This window comes from Petromyzon marinus, unplaced genomic scaffold, assembly GCF_048934315.1.
Source record: "Petromyzon marinus isolate PM22_M1 ecotype Great Lakes invasive population unplaced genomic scaffold, UKy_Petmar_22M1.pri1.0 PM_G_Scaffold_17, whole genome shotgun sequence".
NCBI lineage: Eukaryota > Metazoa > Chordata > Hyperoartia > Petromyzontiformes > Petromyzontidae > Petromyzon > Petromyzon marinus.
In genome coordinates, this window is record NW_027422728.1 from 2,669,992 (window position 1) to 2,679,381 (window position 9,390).

Genomic DNA, 9,390 nt, shown 5'->3' on the forward strand with positions numbered 1-9,390 from the left:
ACTGGTGGGGTTCGGTACCTCCAACAAGGTTAAGAACCACTGTCCTAATGTGTTCACCGTAATTTTCAGCCACGCTCCATGGTTAACCGGCTACTGGACAAAGGACTTCCCAATGCGGCGCTTTCTCTCGTGATTCTGCAATACAATAATTCACCTGGCGCCTACACAACGGAACGATTTCATTGCCTGATCTTCGTTATTAATCACTGAAATTGTATCTCTAATTATTTTATTAATATGTTCACATGCTGGTGAACACTGTAAGACTTTGGTGGAAATCCACAGTGGTTCTCCGATGGAGAATGGCCCCCGTCACAGACGTTGGGATTTTCCTCTCCATTGCCAAGGTCACCAGCATGTGATTGTTGCCCATGCTCGGTTGAACAGCCCTTTACTTGGACTCATCTAGAAATTGGAAGCCTGCCATGTTTTTTTAAGATCTTGGGACACAACGATGCTTCATAGTAAATTGTCACTTGTCCGCTATAGAAGATTACAAAAAGACCAACATTTACAGCTTACTCAGGCTATGCCATGACTAACACCTCCACTATACAACTGGGTCCAGCAACCTTTAAATCTGAATGAAAGTATGAATCCTCGTTTGATGAGTCACGGATTCAAAATAGTTTTTTGGCAGCAATTTAGTACAAATACCTTTTTGAGAAATAATTATAACAAAAAATGCAATGGACCCATTTATAAGTACAGCAATCTTCATTTGAAGCTTTCGTGACTGCAGCAATCCATACCCTTTGGTTCTTTCGGCAAAGTCGTCACGTAGTAGGTAGAAAATAAATAGATCACGTGACGTTTCAATGGCAACCCAAGCGACCGTCTTCAGGTGAGACAAACGCAGCAGGAGAACTGCTGACGCACCCACCACCCCCCATCATCAGACCACAAGCTGGGTCTGATGAAGAACTTTGTCAAAGCCATGGACAAAACACAAGCAACTTCCAAGTACCGCTGTGGAAAAATTCTCAAAGTGAAGCTAAGATAAAGGAAGGTGTCTTTGTTGGTCCTCAGATTCGTGAACTTTTTCGGGATGACGCATTTGACAGTGCGCTGCGTGGCAAAGGAAAAGACGGCATGGAAAGCTTTCCAGTTAGTGGCAACATTTTCTCGGAAACAACAAGGCAGGCAACTACAGGGGAGTAGGTGGAAAACCTCAAGGCATACAAAAGCCTTGGTTTGCACCATGTCACTAAAGATACACTTTTTGCACTCTCATCATCTAGATTTTTTCTCACCGAATTGCGGAGCAGCGAGCAACGAGCATCGCGAGCGATTTCACCCAGGACATTGCAATAATGGAGAAACGCTATCGGGGTCAATGGAGCCCCATCAATGCTTGCAGACTATTGCTTGACGGTGTCAAGAGATGCTCCATTTTTTTATGAATAAAAGAGACAAGCCAAGAAGCGCCGAGTAGACACTGAACAAGGACTAAACTATGTACTTACTAGCGGTAAGTACCCGGCGTTGCCCGGGCGAAAAAGATAGACACACACATCAAGTTACACACAGACATCGACCCACACACGTAGAAACACATCGACTTACACGCGCACACACATACACATATAGACTCACACAGACAGACATCGACTTACACACACATATGAACTTACACACACATAGACATCCACTTTAGATACACACACATGGAGTTACACACACATATCGACATACACACATATAGCGACTCACACACACACATCGACTCACACACAGACAAAGGTGAACTCACACATACATTGACGTAAAAACACATGTCATTACACACACACACATATCGAGTAAGACACACACACACATGGACGTATATACACACACATGGACCCACGCACACATATCGATTTACACACACACACATAGACTCGCACACACGTAAATAGACTGACACACACATTGCCCTACACACATATGGACTCTGACACACAGAGATCGACTTTAGATACACACACATGTGTATCTAAAGTAGATGTATGGACTTACACACACACACATGTGGATAAACATAGAGACATATGGACTGACACACACATACACATGGACGTACACACACACATCGACTGACACACATAGACACACAAACGCACATTGACTTACACACTGACATGAAGCCATGCACACACATTGACTAACACACACACACACATCAACTAACATACACACAGCGACTGATACACGCACACATGGACTGACACGCACCCTTGGACTGACACACACACACAAACACATCGACCTACACACACACACAGCGACTGATACACACACATGGACTGACACGCACCCTTGGACTGACACACACACACAAACACATCGACCTACACACACAAACACATCGACCTACACACACACACACATCGACTGATACACACACATGGACTGACACGCACCCTTGGACTGACACACACACACAAACACATCGACCTACACACACACACATCGGGGGTTGTCCGTTAGAAAAAGACAGACACACGCATGGTCCTACACGCACACACATATGGACTCAAACACACACATCGAATCACACACACACATCGACGTGCACAGCAATCCCCGATGATGGCACAGCTATGAGCATCGCAGTACTACGTATCAGTAAATAGTGTGACGTGAGCAATCGAAACAGTAGAAATGCATAGAAGAAATCAGCTGAAATACGTGTACATGAAAAAGCATCAGTGTGCACAGATAAGTTGAGAAGCAGGCTACAGTCTAGATTATAGAGTGGCAGTACGTGGACTAAATGATATAAGCATAGCTACAGTCAACATAAAAAGCTGGCAATACGGGCAGCAGCTGAAAAAGCAGGATACAGTCGACATGAAAGGCTGGCAGTACACTGAGTGAGGTAAAGAAGCAGGCAACAGATTATAGACTGGCATACACTCATAATGGGCAAAAGCTAAATTAGCAGTGTATATAATAGTGGCAGTGCACTGGCGTGAATTAATCAGCAGGCAGCAAGCCACATCACAGACTGGCAGTACACGGTCTCAGCGTCATAAAAACACAGCTAAAAAAGGAAACATGTAGCAACCTAAGAATGAAAAAGTATTTTTCTGCACACAAAGAAAATTATTGTAATATCTGCCACCTTATTTGTTTCATAATAGTAAACAATGAACCCGAGTTATTATCTGCACACAAACATTATTATTGTAATATCAGACAACTTATTTGTTTGGGAATAGTAAACAATGAACCTAAGTTCTTATCTGCACACAAACATTATCATTGTAATATTTGGCAACTTATTTGTTTGATAATAGTGTAGGGGCGTGTATGGGCTATGTGTTGCGATGGTCTGTGTACACTTACCTGTAAGGGCTGACATAGTCCAGTAGGGGCAGTCGCAATATCCCTTGCCCCGTAGCAGGAGGGGGCTGTTGGGTGTCCTGGGATCCGCCGGGGTCCCTCCCGGGGGGAGGGGGCTGCGGGGTGTTCTGGGATCCCTCGGGACCCCGCCCCTGCGGTGGGGAGGTGTATATAAGCCGGACCTCTCTACAAGCTCGGGGCCAGTTGAAGACAGAAGCAAGAAGACTGGTCAGCTAGGACCCTGGGACCCCTAGTCCCGCTGCCCTTGTCAGGGCCGGGACTCTGTGTGGCTCAGTGGTGAGATCCTGGGAACCCCCGGCCCGATGTGCTTGTAAGGGCCAGGTCTGAGCGGGTCAGTGGTTGAAACCCGTACCCTGGATGGGTTGGGTTAGATTCGCCTCCCCTAGGCACTTATAGCCGGAGGACCTAGAGTAGCAGTCCCGTATCGGCTGAGTTAGCCCGGAGGCAGTACCTCCCTAGGCAAGGGTAATAGATGGGCCGTTGCCCTGAGTGTGCCGGGTTGTACTACCGGACATTGTGTTGAATAAAAAGTGTTGCCTCCAAGACATGCGTCCGACGTCTCCAAATTACACAACACTACAATAGTAAACAATGAACCTGAGTTCTTAGCGAAAGATTCAATACAATTGTACATTACATTGCCATGGTGAGGCCTTGTCCCGTGCAGAGGCTACGGCCTTGCCTAGATTGGCCAGCCGGAGGTGACACATTGCCAGGCTGGGGACTGGGCCGCTACACCCCCCCCCCCACCATGCCCCCGCCCGAGCCACAATAATACTATGTAAGCGCTGTAATAATATTAATATCTAAGGACTTCATAGCAGTAACTGCACGCATCATGTTGGGGGGGGGGGGCAAAGAGGACATCAGACTGTGAAGAAATAGCCGCAGCGTTGTGTATATTTAGTGCATGTTAAACACGTAAAAGAAAATGTCCTTTGTGAGCTCCACTGAACGCGCAACACTTGGCGGGGTCCACCGCCCCCCCCCCTCCCAAGCAATTGGCGTGAGTTGCTACGGTCAATGTCGCGCAGTAAATAAATTCATATAGCGAAATCCCACAAAATCGCTGTGACTAATTTAAAGGTGTCGGACATGAAAAAGGAATTGCCTATTCCCACCGTGGGGCTTAGGGCGTGCTGGCTGGCACATTTTTTTCGATGTCAACCCCACGGTTCGAGAGCCAAATCCCTCGCAAGCGCACGTGCGCGGAGACGTTTATAGATAAGATATTTACATACAAAAAATTATGCCTTTTATTTCATAATACATTTCCTTTATATTCTTTGTTCTTTCGGTAAAGTCACGTAGAAGGGGAAAAATAAAATAATAAAATATATAATATTCAAAATATATTTTTAATATATAATATATTTTATTTTATTCTAATAAAAAATATATAGAAAATATATATAAAATATACATTTTTATTATAATAAAAAATATTTAATATATTTATTATTATTTCATTGTTCCCTTCTACGTGAATTTACCGAAAGAACCAAGAATATGAATCCCTGCAGTCACAAAAGCTTTAAATCAAAACATTTCCTTTATATAGCCTTCTTGCTGATGTTTTAAAGTGGTACATGAACAGGACAGGTGACACGTCATCATGTAAAGCAACCATAAACATAAACATTTGAAAAGACCTAGGTTTACAATTCATGAGTAAAACTGAAATATCTTGGGAACACTAGTGGGTTTAAACCATTTATTTTTACGTGATTGAACCCAAAAAAGCCTCATGGGTATCGGTCGCGAAAGCCTACGTGTTCAACATTGTATAACTGCTCAGCCCGAGCCATATCAACGCTCTGATATTTGCACAGCCCTTGTACTGTTCGCCCTCGTACAGACGTCGTTCTCTGGTCTCCTAACAGCGGTGCAGAGACAGGGCCGTGAAGGATTGTCGTCTCTGGGTGTAGGCCAATCGGCTGTCAAGGACAATGCTGTACATCGTTTTCAAAGCGTCTTTGTTTCCACGTTATGCCGCAAGCACGATGCGCGTCCCGGCGTGTGCCACGAAACGACGGGGGGGAAAAAACATACCCTAGACTCCTCCCATGGCTGGGCTCTCCCCACGGGTCACCGAATGCCACTGGAGGTGGCCACGCCGAGCGAACCCTTTCCCGCACTCGGCGCACACGTACGGCCACTCGCCGGTGTGAGTCCACGCGTGCATGCGCAGGTTGCAGGCCTGCGTGTACCCTTTGTCGCACTCGGCGCACACGTACGGGCTCCCGCCCGCGTCCCTCCTAGCGTGCCTCTTCAAGGTGCAGGCCTGCGTGAACCTTTGCCCGCACCCCTGGCACGTGTTCGGCCTCTTGCCCGTGTGCGTCCTCGCGTGCTTCTTCAAGGCAGAGCCATAGGTAAACCCTTTCCCGCACTCCTGTCACACGTAAGGCGTCTCGCCCGTGCGCGTCCTCGCGTGTACGTGCAGTTGGTAGGCGGCCGCGAACCGCTTTGCCGCACTCAAGGCGCACGCGTGCGGCTTCTCGGCCGCGTGCGTCTTGAAGTGCCTCGCCAGGTGGAAGTGCCAGGGGAAGCGCTTCCTGCGGCACTCCCGGCACGCGTGCCGCTTGTCGCCGGGGGAGCTCGCCGCCTTTTCGTCTCTCCTGCCAAGGCACGAACGGGCGGGATGGGCGGTGAGCGGGGGGAGCGTTGTCCAGGCACATCGTGCCCGCACGTGGCTTTCCGTCAGCGTTGACCTTGAGGTTTAATTACATAATAGAGGGTTTGTGTTTGTGTCGTTAAAGATATACATTTATGTATTTTATGTAAAAGAGCCTCAATGCACGTCGTGGAAGTCATCACAAAGCAGTCCTTAAAAACTACTTTTCCGCTGCGAGCGCTCCGCATCTCCTGGCCAAGCCCTGGCTCCCTGAGTTTGAATCGACAACAGAACCTGAGCTGTAATTTACATGAAAAGAAATCGCATTCGTTCAATGATAAATGGGAGGTCTAATCAACTCCAAAAAAAACATCTAAACATTTATATTCTTGGTTCTTTCGGTAAAGTCACGTAGAAGGGAAACAATCTTATATATAAAAGTCTCTGCGTGCGTGCGCTTGCAGGGGATTTGGCTCTCAAATGGTGGGGTTCAAGTCCGAAAAAAATTGCCGGGTGGCACACCCCAAGCCCCCTGCTTGGTATAGGCTATTCTGTTTTCCCAGTCGTCAACTTTAAATTAGTTTAATTAGCGATTTAGTGCTATTCTTATTTTAATTATTTCCTTACTTACTGCACGAGCTCGACCGTACCAACTGACGCCAATTGCGTGGTGGGGGGGCGGACCCTGACAAGTGATGCACATTCAGTCGAGCTCACGGCCACACCACGGCACTCTGTCACGTGAGTACTTTGTGCTATAGAGTCACTAAATAAATTGATATACAGTCAGCATGTACTCCTGTACAGTATATAAATACTGCTATAGAGTCAGCATGTACTATTGTAGAGTCCATAAATACTGCTATGGAGTTAGCATGTACTACTGTACAGTCGATATATACTGCTATAGAGTCAGCATGTACTACTCTACTCATAGCAGGTACCACCACTGTCGCTTGCCCTGCTGTAATCATAGCTTACACCATAGTATACATGCACTGCTGCAGGGAAAGCAGCTACCACCACTGTAAGCACTGTTGTAATCATAGCAGCTACCACAACGGTATGCATGCACTGCTGCAGGGAAAGCAGGTACCACCACAATATGCACTGCTGTAATCATACCAGGTACCAGCACATTCAGTATGCACCGCTGTTGTTAAACCATGTACCACCACAGTATGCACTGCTGTTATCATAGCAGCTACCACCACAGTTAGTATGCACTGCTTTTGTAATAGCCGCTATCACCAATGTCATAGTGCATACCGTCGTGGTGTGTGTGCGTAAGTCCATGTATGTGTGTGCGTAAGTCAATGTGTGTGCGTGGTGTGTGTGTGTAGAAAACTACTCTTTTTTAATTAAGTTACTTCTTTCACAGTAATAATGCCTGCGTCTAAATCCATGTGTGTGTGTGCGTCGATGTGCATGTCTGCGGCCATGTGTGTGTGTGTGAGTCAATGTGTGTGTGTGTGCGTCGCTCCATGTCAGTCAGTGTAAGTACATTTCTTTCTATGTGTGTGTTTTTTCGTCCATGTGTGCGTGTGAGTCCATGTGTGTGTGTGTCTGTACGTACATGTGTGTTTGTGTGTGCGTACGTCCATGTGTGTATCTCAGTCAATGTTTGTGTGCCTCTATGTGCGTGTGTCAGTCCATGTATGTTTGTGTGGAAGTCTATGTGTATCAGTAGATGTGTGTATGGCAATGTGTCTATGTGTGACAGTCCATGTGTGTGTGTGCGTAGATATGTATGTGTGTAAGTTCATGTCTGTGTGTGTGAGTCTATGTACGTGTGAGTCAATGTGTGGCTGTCAGTCGATGTGTGTGTAGGTCAATGTGTCTGTAAGTCTATGTATGTGTGTGTGACTCGATGTGTGTGTAAGTCAATGTGTGTGTGTGACTTGATATGTGTCAGTCCATGTGCATGTGTGTTTGTCGCTGTGTGTGCGTGGCTCCATGTTAGTCAGCGTAAGTCCATTTCTTTGTGTGCCTGTAGGTCCATGTGTGCGTGTTAGTCCATGTGTGTGTGTTAGTCCATGTGTGTGTGTTAGTCCATGTGTGCGTGTTAGTCCATGTGTGTGTGTTAGTCCATGTGTGCGTGTTAGTCCATGTGTGTGTGCTTTATTGACCTGCTCAACGCCTATGATACCATCAGTAGGCCTGGGCTCAGGGTTGCTCTTCGTGCTTTCGGAATCCCTGACTCTCTGCTCACGATCCTTAAGGACCTTCATGATGGTGAGCGGCCCCACGTCAAACTACGTGGCTGTGAGTCAGAGCCATTCCCTCTACACCTTTGGGGTGCGACAGGGATGTCCTCTGCCTCCCACATTCTTTTACATCTATTTTGACCACGTAGTTTGTGAAGCCTTCAATAGCTGTACTGGAGGAATTTCCATCTGGGTACAGATACAATGGGAGGCTGATTGATGCCCGGGTGCGGTCAAGGGATGGCTCCCTATTGCTCAACCACGTTATGTATGCCGATGATCTGGTAATTAATGCTCACTCAGAAGAGGAATTGGACGCACTGCTGCTGAACCTAGAGCTTGCCACTAAGACGTGGGGCCTTACCAGCAGCCCCACCAAAATTAAGCACCTGCCTGGGTATTTTGTACCATCGGAAAATCCACCCCCACAACTCACAATTGCTGATGGCCAAGTTGTGGAGAGAGTGCAGAGTTTCTCATACCTGCCCAGTGTGCTCATGACCGGCTCCAGTTTAACACCAGAGGTCTCACTCCGAATCAGTCGAGCGGCATTATCTTTTCATCCGCTGCGTAACACTGTGTGTAAGCTACCTGGTCTCTCGCTCAGCACGAAGCTCCACGTCTTCTCGCCCACGATCATTCCCTCCCTTCTCTACGCTTGCGAAACTTGAATCCCCCTAATGCAACATCTTTACCGGTTAGAAACATTTAGGCTGGCCTGCTAACAATCCATCTTGGGTTTAACCATATCTGTGTGTGTGCGTCTAAGTCCATGTGTTTCTATGTGTGTGGGTCGATGTCTGTGTGTAAGTCCATGTGTGTGTTTGCTTTTTTCGCCCGGGCAATGCCGGGTACTAACCGCTGGTATTTTATATATATATGCGCGCTCCATACACACACACTGATTGGAGTCACCCACACGCCGCAGTGTGCGCTAACCGCTGTCCCACCGCCCTTGCCACTCTTCACACACACACACGCTTACCACGCGTCAACCAACAAGCTGGCACCGAGGTTTTTACGGTCGATGACGTCACGTCGCGGGAGTTTTGAAAATGACGTTACGCGTGTAAATTATATGAGATGACGTCACCGCGTTTTGTGTGTAGGGAGGGGACGGGTCTCGTGATTGGGGGAGGGGCAGTCACGTGCCCACGGGTGAGGTGGGGGAGGGGCAGTCACGTGCCCACGGGTGGGGGAGGGGGAGTTTGGTGGTGG